The following is a 15,528-nucleotide window of genomic DNA, read 5'->3' as shown; positions in this document are numbered from 1 at the left end:
GGGTGAGGGTCCTCATTGGGAATGGCCGCATCAGGTGGTCCCCCAGCGCAAACGCTTCATCAGCAACGAACACAAATGGGAGTCCTTCCACATTGTCCTCTGGAGCTGGCAAGTCCAAGCTGCCATTCTGGAGACGCCTGTAGAACTCCGTCTGGGCGATGACTCCACCATCGGACATCCGGCCATTCTTCCCCACGTCCACATACAAGAAGTTGTAATTAGCCGACACCACCGCCAACATCACTATACTATTAAACCCCTTGTAATTATAATAGTACGACCCCGAGTTGGGTGGTGGGACGATGTGGACGTGTTTCCCATCAATTGCCCCTCCGCAGTTAGGAAAGTCCCACCGCTCGGCAAAGTGGGAGGCTACAGTCTGCCATTTCTGTGGCGTGGAAGGAAACTGTTGATGAAAAAACAATAAACATTACTATTTTTACTCTGAAACATGGCAAGCAGATTATACACAAATATTATGGGGCAACCTCCAGATAGCATTTACTAAGGGGAATTTAACAACGCCAAAGTATAAGGTACACCTATCATATTCCCCTCCCCCCTCTCATGGGCCATTTCTAACATTATAGGGGGTGTGTGTAAATCTTGGACAGGTAACCCTCTTCACTTCATTGAGAGATGAATGCCTAAATAATGGGTATTACTTTGAACAGCCCCTCCTTAGTTACACTATTGGCAGACCACTGGACAGGTAAGAAGTGTCATAATACAAAGATATAAATACACACTGTACACATTTGAGGACATTTGGACATTCTGCTATTACCTATCAAGATAATAATAGGATACAAAAACTTTAAACAGTACCATTGGAAAGTATACAGGCAGGCCCTTGCACTACATGCTTTGGGGAATTCATCCATAAATCTGACCACAAAAGAGATGGGTATAGTGTGTATGGGTTTGGCAAAGTCAGCAGATAGATGATTGAGGATAGATAGAGAATTGGGATCAGCCGACTTAGCAGTTGGGGTAGGGAGGGTTACTAAAAATTATTTGGGGACACCACAAAAAAAAAGCCTCTGGCACTCTGCCTGAATTTAAATCAAAAATAACATTTCCAAACATTTTAGGGGGTGTTTGGGGTAAAGCACTACTATGGAGCTGATAAAATACATTGTTAAGTGACTACATGAGGTGAATATAGGGCCAGGAGACACCATGCTGGGGAGGTTAGTGAAGGGCAAATATGTATGAAGGACCTAAAATAATAATTACATAAAAATCCAGCATGCATGAGGACAAAGGGGACATTCACAGCATATTACAATCATGGTAATTAGGGAATGAGGAAAGAAATACAATATATTAGCATTCAATACAATAAAATGTGATATAAAAGGTTAAAAATCTTACCTTCATATACTCCTTCTGCAGGACCTGGATGATGGCAGAACAGGTCTCTGGGATAATGATACCCAGAGCCTGGGGGGAGATGCCTGTCGAGAACTTCAAGTCCTGCAGGCTTCTTCCTGTCGCCAAATACCGCAGGGTAGCGATCAACCTCTGCTCCGGAGTGATGGCTTGCCTCATCCAGGTATCCTGCCTGTTGATATAGGGGGTCAGCAAAGCCAACAAACGGTGAAACACGGGGTCCGTCATCCGGAGAAAGTTCCTGAAATCATCAGGATTATTCTCACGGATCTCACGGAGCAAAGGCATATGAGAGAACTGGTCACGCTGAAGCAACCAATTCTTGGTCCATGAACTCCTCCCCACCCTGTTCATGGACTGGACTTGTGTCAAGGTCAGGACCCCAACACCAAGCCCCCGCACAGCACGAACTCTACGAGGAGTACACATACGAAACATGGCTAGAAAACGGTCGGCTGCTCAGAACGAAGTAACAGAACGCACTGAAGAACAGCAAGGCCTGTGAAGAGCGACCTGAAAAACAGCAACGAGCGGGCAAGATCGCACAGAAAACTCCGATACGAACTGACTGCACGCACTGAAGAGCAGATACAAACCCACAAGCACAAACTGAACGGCAGAAAACGATCTGAAAGCCACGAGTCTGAAAAAGCGCAAATCGTCTCTCACCAAACTTTTACTAACACAAGATTAGCAAAAGGAGCCCAAAGGGTGCCGCGCTTGGTTCTGAACCGGCCTTTTCTAGTCTCATCGTACGTGGTGTACGTGACCGCGTGGTTGGCGATTGGAAATTCCGACAACTTTGTGCGACCGTGTGTAGACAAAAAAAGTTTGAGCCAACATCCGTCGGAAAAAATCCTAGGATTTTGTTGTCGGAATGTCCGAACAAAGTCCGACCGTGTGTACGCCCTATTAGAGGTGAACCATCACATTGAATGAACAACAAATCAGACAACCCAGACCTGATGTTAATATAAGATTTCAATGTTTTAACAGGACAGACACTTTTGTCCTGGCACCCGTTTAATGAAATCCAAGAGCCAAGACCCAAAGAATCAAAATACCTGACCTCCCAGCCTTTGATGGAGATAATAATTCAGAAATCTTGAAAGTCGCAAAAAAGGCTTTTGAAAAAAACGCATTAAACAAAATTACCTCAAACTCTGATGAGCAAACTAAATTTGTGATATTACATAATTTAGATAATAATTCCAGTGTAATGGGGAATCTAGTGTTTTTAGTCAGATTCCTCCTTCTATAACCTTTCATGGCTTGTTTTAGAAGAAACTTTGACAGGCATGAAGATTATGAAAGTGAAAAAAAATGGAAATGCCAGATAACATTTTATTAATGTGAGACCATGAAAAAAAATAGTGAATGAAGAAATAACAGCACTTCATTTTCAAAATATCCAGAAATATCAGCTTGCAATGAAGATGGAAAAGACAACCACAACAACCATGCAGAAGAATAATTCTTCCAAGTTGAATTGGCTAAAGAATGCTGAATGTTTGCCAAAATTAAATCAGATCCCACAAATGGGGTGGACATGAAGCCCTGACTAGGTCCGCTTCCTGCATCAGGGAGAAAAATCGGTCCATCTGCAGGCAAGAGAGAGCATCAGCTATTATGTTAACCTTACCTGGGATGTATTTAGCCTTTAACCAGATGTCCCACTTCAAGCAAAGAAAAACCAAATACCGCAAAAAGGAAACCACCTGTGGAGACTTGGAGTTAAGACAATTGACAGCGAAACACACGCCATTGACAAGGATAAGGCACCTAACGAGGATAAAGCAGAACCCGGATATCAAGGGGATAAAAGTAGGAGAGGAGGAGGGGGCGTGTCCTAGCCGCTGAGAGAGATGGCTGACTGATCTGACCGCTCTGCACTATCGAGGGTGATAACCGCGGCCAAGAGCAAAACATACTGCTGAAATCACCTCCATCTAGGAGGGGGAGACAGCGGGCACCTCACAGGCTATGTCCCGCAAGAAAAACAGAAATACAGCGCAGCGCTGTCTCACACACTACTATGCTATGCAGGCAGGGGAAGGAAGGAAAGATGGCGCTGAGGAGAACAGCCGTTCCACGCCAGAGGATCACACAGAGCGGGAGCTCCCTGACGCGATGAAGGAGACAGCACAGGATGCAGCTACCATCACCTCTGCTGACAGAGGTAAGAGAATGGCTTTGTCACCAGCTCATTCACCTCATAAATCTCCTCAGACCAAGAAACATCACTGGGCAGCCTCCTCACAATCACAAGCTGACACTGCAGCAGTACATACAACTCCATTAGCTGCATTTCCTGCCTCTGATGCTCCAGCCTCAGAAATCTCACTGAAAGCAATGCTATTATCCTTTCAAATCGGCTTGCAACAAGAAATGCACACTTCTATCTCTCACCTAACCAATTGCATTGACTCTATTGAGGATCGCACTGATATCTTAGACACGCAGATGGGAGAGGTGGTCAAAGTGCATGATGAATTGCTGGATGCACATGAGGAACAAACCGAAACAATCCGCAAACTCCAACTTAAAGTGGCAGATCTCGAAGATCGCTCCAACCAAAACAATATCAAATTTAAGGGTGTCCCTGAGGCGGTGAAGCAAAATGACCTGATTGCTTATTTACACCAACTTTTCCTCAAACTCATCCCAGACCTAACGCCAAGGGATATGCTACTCGACAGAGCACATCGGATTCCTAAACCGACCCACCTGCCCGACACGATCCCTAGAGATGTTCTGGTCAGAGTACATTTCTACCATATCAAAGAACGTCTGCTACATGCAACCAGATCAAACCGTTTGCTACCTCCCCCCTATGCCAACATTGCGCTCTACCAGGATATCTCTCCAGCAACATCTCAAAGGAGGAAAGAATTTGCACCCATAACTGCAATCTTAAAGGAGCGTGAAATTCCGTATCGCTGGGGTTTTCTTCTGGTAACTTACCAATCTCAACTATTGGTCATTACCTCCCCCAAAGATGGCCTTAAACAACTGCAAAATTGGGGTAGGAGGCAACCGTACTCACAGTGGCGTTCGACACTCCCGCTCATAGGTGTTCGGTAACTATTTACTGCTGTAATCAATAATTTACTTTTCTTCTTCCATGTTTATTGGCAGCAGGCCCTATAGGTGCCTAAGCAACATGTTATATATCACCCTCGGGTGCAGTTATTATATTGTATTACCGCGCATTTTTACCTGTTCACACGTACCCCGATACGTTGTGTGCTACGCACACCTTACTCTCTTTTACGTATATTTTATTCTATTTCTCTTCCCTCAAATAGTTTGTTTCAAGCGTTTCTGAAGCTTAACATAAGGCTATACAATTGATTTGTTAGTTTATACTTAAACTCATTTGACCCGCACCTTCTGACCTTTGGTGCCATAACTTTTCTTTTTTTATCACAATGAAGCTCCGTATAACCTCCATTAATGTGAGGGGGCTTAACAGCCCGTTTAAGAGATCAAGCCTATGGAAGGAAGCCCTGTCGTTGAAAGCAGATCTTTTATGTGTGCAGGAGATTCATTCTGCATAAGGGAAAGCCCCCTCCTGTACTCATCGCACATTTCCCCAACAATTCTTTGCTAATAATACTAAGAAAATTAGAGGGGTTATGATTGCTGTATGGGGATCCATATCCTTTCAGCTCCACCACACAGAAAGTGACCCTATGGGCCGATATCTCATTCTGTCCGCCCTCTTTGACAATGTGCAATATGCTCCTAACACACATCAGAAACAGTTTTACCATATGATGCAAAACAAATTATCTCACTACCCCAAAGATAGAATAGTGCTCTGTGGTGACTTCAATGATATAGTAGACCCGACTCTAGATTCCTCCTCCACCAGCAGAAAGACACCGACAGCTCTTCACTCTTTCATGCTCCTAGAAGACTTCTATGATCAGTGGCGGTGCTTGCACGGCACGGAAAGAGATTACTCCTTTTTTTCTGCTGCCCAGGGGTCCTATTCTTGAATTGATCTGATTCTGTTGCATAAAACCACTCTCCAGACAGTATCTCAAGTCAAAATAGGTCTAATTACCTGGTCAGATCATGCGCCAGTATCCTTAACAATTTCTACTAACCTAACAACTCAGAGAGGCACAACCTGGCGTATGAACACCTCTCTACTCTCACACCCATTGCATCAGAGACAGATCAAGTCAGAACTGGAGTCTTTTTTTTGCCTGAACGATGGATCTGTAACCAATGCCCCAGTACTGTGGAATGCCCACAAGGCGGTTGTTAGAGGGATTTTCATAAAGCTCGGCGCCCATGAGAAGAGAAAATGAGCAGAGAGGCTTACTTCCCTTACTGACCAAATTTGCAAGGCTGGACAGAGTAATAAAACCCGACCTAATACAACTGATGCGGCCCTTCTCCGCACCCTTAGAGAGGAGCTCCGTAAGCACATGCACTCATCTTTTGATTACCACATTAAAAAATTACAGCTAAATTGGTATGCTTATGGCAACAAACCTGGAGCCCTATTGGCCAAACAGGTTAAAAAGAAAGCAGCCCTTTCTAAAATTCCCTACCTCCACACCCCACAGGGTCACAGAATCAGCAATCCCAAAGATATTGCGGACAGTTTTAGTGACTTCTACTCGAAATTATACAATCTGCGCACATCTAGCTCAGAGCCCAAACCAGAACCAGCCCAAATAGACACATTTTTGAAATCTCTACAACTCCCTGCTCTGACTCCAGACCAACTACAAACAATCAATCAACCAGTCTCTGACACTGAAATTTTAAAAGCCATTCGATCGCTTCCACTACATAAAGTACCTGGACCCAATGGGTTCTGCAGCGAATACTTTAAGACTTATGCTTCCATCCTGACTCCATACCTGCGTCAAACCTTTGACCATTTTATTGTATCTGGAGAAATACCTGCAGAATCCCTGGAAGCGCTGATTTTCAGTATCCCTAAATCAGACAAGCCATCAGATAACCCAGCCAATTACAGACCTATTTCATTACTAAACACAGACATTAAACTATATGCCAAAATTCTAGCTTCCCGCATATCTCCCTATATCCCCACATTAATACATCCAGATCAAGTCGGATTCGTCCCGCACAGACAAGCGTCTGATGGAACCAGAAGGTTCATTGATATTATTCAGTGGGCCGAACATCATCACACACCTTCTCTGCTCCTCTCTTTGGATGCAGAGAAGGAGTTTGATAGGGTGCATTGGACCTATCTAAAAGCAGTTTTGCAAAAATTTGGTCTTACAGGTCACATATCCGTGGCTATTCTAGCCCTATACTCATCTCCGTCTGCCAGAGTCCTGACTTCCGGTATGGTCTCTAAACCCTTTTACATTTCCAATGGTACGAGGCAGGGCTGCCCTTTATCGCCTCTTATCTTTGCTCTAATAATGTAACCATTGACCGAAGCAATCAGAAGCCACTCACAGATTACAGGCTTACAGATAGGTGAAACGGCCCACAAAATAGGGCTTTATGCAGACGACATAATAGTTGTCATGACTAATCCAGAAAAATCCCTTCCTGTCCTTCATGACCTACTTCTTTTCTTTGGACAACTATCCCTGTATAAAATTAACTGTACCAAATCTACTATGCTTGGTGTAGGCCTTAGCAGATCTCTGAAACAATCTCTATCTTGCTTGTCCCCCTTCCCATGGGCCCCAGCTGCATCTATTACTTACTTAGGTGTTAAATTAACTGTTCCATCCACAGGTATGCTACGCCTTAATCTTGAATGTTTACTTCAGAAATTAAACAACCTATGCTCTGACCTATGCAAGCTGAGATTGTCCTGGGCTGGTAAGATCACCCTTACCAAGATGTTTTTGATGCCACACATATTATATCTTTTTCGGACACTTCCACTCGCCTTCCTCTCATCGCAACTTACCTCAATACAACAAATTCTCAACAACTTCATCTGGGGCAATAAACACCCTAGAGTACGGGCCTCCACTCTCTGCACAGCTAAAACACAGGCGGGACTAGGAGCACCTGATGTTCGAACTTACTATAAAGCTATACTCCTCAACCAAGCCAAACAATGATGGACATCCTTGTCTACAGCATCATGGGTGCAAATTGAAGACACAGCCCTTCGGGCTAAAGGCTCACAACTTCTTGCTGCACTTCTATTATATCACAGACCGCAACGCTCTTTCCTCAATACAGTCAATGCAACTATTAAAGTATGGGAATCCACAATGCAACAAACCAAGGGCCTGCCTCATGAAGCTTTATGCCACATCCCAATCTCAGCCCTTGAATTTATCTGCCCAAATATTACCCTTTCAACCTGGCTCTCAGCAGGACTATGCAAAATAGGAGACCTTTATAAAGAGAAAACCCTGCAATCCTTTCAAGAACTGCTTACTAAATTCTCTATCCAGTAGCAGGACTTTTACAAATATTTACAAATACGCCACACACTTCAAGAGGTACGGTGGTCGGAATCCAACCAGATTGTAGGGATACTACAATTTTATGAACAACCTAATCCCTCTCATAAGGGGATCTCACATCTATATAAACTCCTAAACTCCCCTCCGACTATGCAAAAACTCCCAGGGATGTATAAATGGGAAAGAGCTTTCAACTTCTCCGCTCCCTCTAAAATATGGCAGCATGCAGCCTGCGCCACCTTACGGTTTTCCAGATGCCTTTCCTATTGGGAAACAACTCAGAAATTGCTACATTTCTGGTACTACACTCCAGAAAAATTGTGTAAAATTTTCCTGTCTTCCCCCTCCACCTGCTGGAGGGCTTGTGGAAACCCAGGATCTTCTGCGCACATATGGTGGACTTGTCCTGCAATCTCAGGATTCTGGAAGAACGTACAAACTTTGCTTGGAGCAATCACTGGAGTAACTTGTAGGTTCACACCACAACTGGCCCTGTTGGCAGTAGGACTTGAGGACTGGCCACATCAACTCCACTCAATTGTCACTCACATTCTTATTGAGGCTCGGCTTTCCATTGCCCGAAAGTGGAAATCTGCCACCCCTCCGACCATAACCCAGCTGATCACAATACTAAACCAGCACTTCCACCTGGAATACATGTTTGCCAAGGCACATCTCACCATCTCCAAGTTCCTCCATCAATGGGTGACCTGGATAGCCGATACAAGAAGCACCCCACTCATTTAAAGAAAAGTTATATCCTTCGCAACTGACCTATGCAATTACAGTACTACATGATGCTCCCCCAAACCCCAGTACTGACAAATTTGAGAGCATTGTAATGAGTATGTATGAAGGCTGCGCTTAGGACAGAAGATTGAGGTATGCAGCCCCCTAAAGGAGCCTCCCTAAGGATCCTCCACAGAATACTACAAGTTTATAATGGGGTATGGCGCTCCCTGTGGGTTTATATGGGATGGTATAGTGGGGGGGGGGTTTGTGTGATCCCTGAGTGTCCTGGTGTACTAGTGTAAGCTATACCAAATTTCTAAGGCAGTTAATACCCCCGTATCTCCTATTGGTGGTACCCGGTACCACCAACGATTATTAATTATTGTTTAATCGAAAAGGAACTCCAGTGGTGTAGTTAACAAAACCATAAAAACACATAAACCAATAAACATATAAACCAAAAAAACACATCAACACACCAATTGGGGGTGTGTGGACTAAACACCTACAACTGTGGTAGGTCTTCACCAGAATATCACCAGAAATGATAGTGACTTAACTGAAAGTGTAAAAATATAATAAAAATGCACCTCTAACTCATTAGTGCAAAAATATATATATATATATACAAATAAATTTGTGATATATAAAAAATGATCTTAATCCATAGGGTGCTCCATCATTAGCATAAACAGATATCATATACCATAAAACATAAAAGTGCACCTCTACCCAATTAATGCAACTATATATCAGTTAATTGGCGATTAATCATAGTCCATAAAGTGATAAATCTCTTCAAAGCCAGTGTTCAAACTTCCCTTCAAGAAAACCGTGATTAGGGTGCTCTCAGGTGGTCTTAGTGACTTTTGTGCTCCCCCTCAAGGGTCCCCACTCACCGAAGCCAGCAGCCCCAACAGGGGCAAACAGCATGAAGTATCTCAACTGTGATCTCCTCTCCACCACGATCAAATAGGGCCTGCAGGATGATGCCCGCTGTCCGTGTTGTTAGTTAGGATATATTCATAGCGGCTCCCTCATAGAGAAAAGGAATAAAAGGCTCCCATGGTGTAGTAGGTAAAAGTTTGTTTATTTATAAGTCTCCATAAAGGATACACCAAAAAGTTAAAAATAAAATAAATAAAATCTAAGTAAAATTAAAATTAAAAGATCCAGCAGTAGTTCGTCAATTGTACCATACCAGGGTGCATGTAGCACAAGTGGAACGTGCCTGGAGTCAGGCTGAGTGTGAGAGCAACAGCGTACCGCTGGTTGGAGGTGTTTGCGCTCCACCTGCGTTCCAAAGGGGTCCGTACCCAGAAGTGACGTAGCGTGCGTGGCGCCATCGTACGCGTTTCGTCATTGACGTCCTCAGCGATGGTGCCAGCACGCCACACGCTACTTCCATTTGTAAGGAGCCATTCCCTTCGACACACCCCTATTGTGTGGGATGTCCAATCACACCTTAGAGAGGTGGAGTGGGCATTACCACCTTCCCTGTAGTGTCAGCAAAGGTTGATCAGTAACGATCCTCCCCTGGGGGCATCACAAAGCTGTGTTATATTCCCAACTTAAGGGCACGGGTATAGAACCATTATATATACATCACATTATTATTACTGGTAAGATACATTGCATCCATTATGTTAAAAAATTCGGTTGCCATGGGATTTAACTAATGAAACCTCATAGACCTTCACATATATCCTCACATATACTTCCAATTGTACTGCCTTTGGTACATGCGTTCCCTTTCCGTCTTGTTAGGTAGGGGCTATAACTTATAGTAGCCATCTTACCTATTTTATTCCCAGATGGTTAACATTAAGTCGTATTTAGGAATTCCACATCTGCATGTTATACATTGTGAGGAGCTTCTTTGGGTGGTTTAATACAGTAATTTGGAATAGGTCTATTACCATATAGAATACAGATCCATATATCCACTAGTGGAGGGACGGTGACACCCATAAGTTTGGGGACCATAATACCTTGCCAGTGGACATATAAGTCTCTAAATGGACCCATATTTATATTCCTTATAATTTAACTTCCCATACATGGGGAAGGGGGAGGGGAAGGGGGGGTTGTTTGTGGGGGGGTTTGAAGGAGAAAAATCTCATAATGGGGTTCTAATAAAAAGGCCAATACATGTCTAGTGTGGCCGTACATCCAGCCCTAATCATCCTTCCCCCCCATAAAAATTACATGAGGGGATCCCCTACCTTAGCCCCCCTATAATAGCTACCGAGGTAACAACATTCACACATACCCCTGGTTGCATTGGTCGCACAAATGCACCTCAGGGGTTGGCTAGGAAGCAGTTTAAATCGATATCCAGGTTGAGGCCCCTTGGAGCAAGGGACCCCAACCTGTATATCCAGGCGGTTTCATTCTGTGAAATAAGTATAGTTTTGTTGCCACCTCGCCAATGATCCTTAACGCAGTCAATCCCATAAAAGATCAATCCCGAAGGGTCACGATTGTGTACTGCATCAAAGTGGCGAGAAAGGTGGTGTTTTGGGAACCCTTTTCTAATGTTTTTAATATGTTCACGTATTCTCACATATAAAGGTCGGGTAGTTCTGCCCACGTATTGCAATTGACATGGGCACTCGATGACATAGGTGACGTGTGTACTCTGACAAGTAATGAGTTCCCTGATACGGTATTGTTTTTGATCTGTTTTTGATTTAAAAGTTTCCCTTTTCCGGGGCTGCTTTTTGCTGACCCTACATGGTAGGCATTTTTGACATTTGTAGAACCCTTTCATGTCTGGGAAAATCCGGGTTGTCTTAGGAGGGTTTATAACATTGTGCACCAAGAGGTGTCGCAAAGTGGGCGCTCTACGGTATACGATCCTAGGCTTCTTGGGTAGTACGTTTGCTAATGCTCTGTCCTCTGTTAGGATAGGCCAATACTTTTTCAGAATCTGCTCAAATTCTTTATATTGGGAATTGAACCCTGTGATGAACACCAGTTCTGCATTCTTTTTCTTTCTCTTAGATTTTGTTAACAGGTACTTCCGATCTAGGTTTGCTATGTCCCTCTTCAGCTTATTCAACATCTCTAAATTATATCCTTTTTCATGGAACCGCTCTATTAGGATGTCTGCTTGTTCTAGGTAGTCTTCGGTGGTTACGCAGTTCCTCCGCAATCTCGTGAGCTGGCCTTTGGGGATATTCCCCTTCCACTGAGGGTGATGACAACTAGTAATTGGGATGTACCCGTTTCTGTCTGTTGCCTTGAAAAAGGTTTTTGTGTATAATCCATCGTTCTTCTTAAAGATTTCAAGGTCAAGGTATTCAATCCTTTGGGGGTCCCATTTCCCTGTGAAGGTTAATCCATATCTGTTGTTATTTAATCCTTGCAGAAAGCTTTCAAAGGTCTCAGATGTTCCTTCCCAGAATATAATTAGGTCGTCTATGTACCTACGGTACAGCTTCACTTGTGGTATATTTCTAGCATAAATGTACTCCTCCTCCCACATGTTCATAAGTAGGTTGGCTACGCTTGGTGCGTACCTTGCGCCCATAGTGACTCCTTTAGTCTGGACATAGTAGTTTTGATCGTACCAGAAATAATTGCATGACATTGCTAGCTCTAGGCCTTCAAGTATGAAGTTGATCTGTTCTTGTCTCATGCTAGTAAGCTCATGAAGGGCTTTTTCAACACCCAGCAGACCATCTTGTTGCACAATGCTAGTATACAGCGAATTTACATCAATGGTGGCTAGTAGAAAATCTTGTGCTCCATTTATTTGCTGTAGTTCTTCTAGAAGTTGGGCACTGTCCCGTAGGTAAGATTTTCCCATCTTAACTAGTGGTTTGAGGAATATGTCGAGATATTCTCCCAACCTAGAGAACACTGAATTAATGCCACTAATTATGGGTCTCCCAGGTGGCTTTTGTAGTCTTTTGTGAATTTTAGGTGTATAGTAAATCACCGGGGTTTTTGTGGAACAAACTTTTACCTACTACACCATGGGAGCCTTTTATTCCTTTTCTCTATGAGGGAGCCGCTATGAATATATCCTAACTAACAACACGGAGAGCGGGCATCATCCTGCAGGCCCTATTTGATCGTGGTGGACAGGAGATCACAGTTGAGATACTTCATGCTGTTTGCCCCTGTTGGGGCTGCTGGCTTCGGTGAGTGGGGACCCTTGAGGGGAGCACAAAAGTCACTAAGACCACCTGAGAGCACCCTAATCACGGTTTTCTTGAAGGGAAGTTTGAACACTGGCTTTGAAGAGATTTATCACTTTATGGACTATGATTAATCACCAATTAACTGATATATATTTGCATTAATTGGGTAGAGGTGCACTTTTATGTTTTATGGTATATGATATCTGTTTATGCTAATGATGGAGCACCCTATGGATTAAGATCATTTTTTATATATCACAAATTTATTTGTATATATATATATTTTTGCACTAATGAGTTAGAGGTGCATTTTTATATATATTTTTACACTTTCAGTTAAGTCACTATCATTTCTGGTGGTATTCTGGTGAAGACCTACCACAGTTGTAGGTGTTTAGTCCACACACCCCCAATTGGTGTGTTGACGTGTTTTTTTGGTTTATATATTTATTGGTTTATGTGTTTTTATGGTTTTGTTAACTACACCACTGGAGTTCCTTTTCGATTAAACAATAATTAATAATCGTTGGTGGTACCGGGTACCACCAATAGGAGATACAGGGGTATTAACTGCCTTAGAAATTTGGTATAGCTTACACTAGTACACCAGGACACTCAGGGATCACACAACCCCCCCACTATACCATCCCATATAAACCCACAGGGAGCGCCATACCCCATTATAAACTTGTAGTATTCTGTGGAGGATCCTTAGGGAGGCTCCTTTAGGGGGGCTGCATGCCTCAATCTTCTGTCCTAAGTGCAGCCTTCATACATACTCATTACACTAGCTCCTACCTGTGGTGGGATTTGTGCTGGCAGCTATGGACATATTTGGATATATGGGAAATAGGAATATAGATTTAGGTGGCATTTTTAGTCAGGAGATAGTGACCAATGCACAAGATACGAACAGCCTGATGAAGAAATTAAGACACACCATGGAGAAGCAGCTCAGAGTTTGGTGGGATACAGCCACCATGGAAACTTATATTACAGCAAAAATGACGCCAAGGAGATTAAGGTGGGACCTGGACCCTAATGACGGCATCAATGATCCAGAGCTGATGGATGAATGGTACACCTTCTTCAATGGGTGTGAAAATGATCTACTACACAAAATCTTGAAGAGAAGACAATTTAAACTTAAAGGGATTGAAGCTAATATTACTGAAATTAAAAACCAGCTATTACCCTTTACCAATCAGACCGAATATAAAAATAAAGAAAAGGAGCTCCAGGAAATAATTAAAAAATATGATATCCAAATACAAGCAAAAAAACAGAAAAAATATAAAAGGGATCTGATTGATTATCAGGGCATGAATGTTTATAAATGGCAAACCAATAACGGAGACCCTTGCCTATTAGAGGAGGAATTGGGAGTGGATGATAGCCCTGACACCTCCATTGAGATGGAGATGGAGGGACCGATCAATAACACACCACAGCAGACAGTAAGAACTAACGTGAGGCTCCCATACAGGCTACAACAAGATACACCATATGGACACACGGCAAGATCCAGAATTCATAGTGCCAATTATCAGGAAAGACAGGAATATAGAGCCCCCCAAACACCTAGATACAATGTACCCACGAGAAACAGATACTCCCCATTAAGGGAAAATATGAGGGCCCCATACAGAAATAAGTATGAGGTAATTCCGGGCCCACAATATAGAAGGGATCGAAGACCCCCTAGGGATTTTCCCAGGTGCTGGGCCAGAGACAGACCACCAGGGAGATGGAGGGCAAGGCCCCCCTACAGGAACCCCGAATGGAGAGGACCACACACGGACAGAGGAGAACACCGAGGAGAACAACACAGGATGATGGAAGAGAACCATCAACCATACAGGGAACAGGAACATCTCAGGAGCTACGGAGGAGATACAGGACACAATCTGGGACCCGAAGAAAGAAGAAGACGACCAGAGGAAACAGAGGAGGGAAGAAGAAAGCGAAGGCGAGAATACTAGGGAAGGGCATATTCAATCTCAGTGATGTCCAATTCTCTGATGATGAGATGAAAATCCTGGACTTGGGACTCAAATTTGCCCCTGAAAAATATCTGGATAAATTCGAAACATATTGATTTAAAAAAGTTTATGAGGAAACTCAACCTCAAAAAACATTTCCTCACAAATGCTGACACAAGAATAAAGAGAGAAGCAATATATGAACAAATAAGGCTGAAAAATAACTCCACCTTTAACCCTAAAACATCTGGGAATCAATGTATGGCAGCTTTCCAAAAAATGGTGGAAGATGACCTAAGGAAGTTAGAAAAACGAAGGAACCACAAAACAAAAAATGTCTGGGAAACAATAAAATCTTTGAGCAAAAGAAAGGAGGTGGTTATAAGACCTGCAGATAAAGGGGGAGGACTAGTAATATTGAACAAAAAAGATTACGAAGAGGAAATGGAGAATCTGCTACAGGTAGAGAACACTTATAACAAGCTTAACAAGAACCCCAAGCGTATATACGAAAAGAAATTAAAAGCTTATGTGAAAAAAGGAAAAGAGATGGGGATCTTAAACACCAAAGAAGCAGTATACTTGGTTTCCAGCTCCACAAAAACCCCGGTGATTTACTATACACCTAAAATTCACAAAAGACTACAAAAGCCACCTGGGAGACCCATAATTAGTGGCATTAATTCAGTGTTCTCTAGGTTGGGAGAATATCTCGACATATTCCTCAAACCACTAGTTAAGATGGGAAAATCTTACCTACGGGACAGTGCCCAACTTCTAGAAGAACTACAGCAAATAAATGGAGCACAAGATTTTCTACTAGCCACCATTGAT

Source organism: Aquarana catesbeiana, linkage group LG01 (assembly GCF_042186555.1).
Source record: "Aquarana catesbeiana isolate 2022-GZ linkage group LG01, ASM4218655v1, whole genome shotgun sequence".
NCBI lineage: Eukaryota > Metazoa > Chordata > Amphibia > Anura > Ranidae > Aquarana > Aquarana catesbeiana.
Note: the sequence above shows the minus strand (reverse complement) of the source record.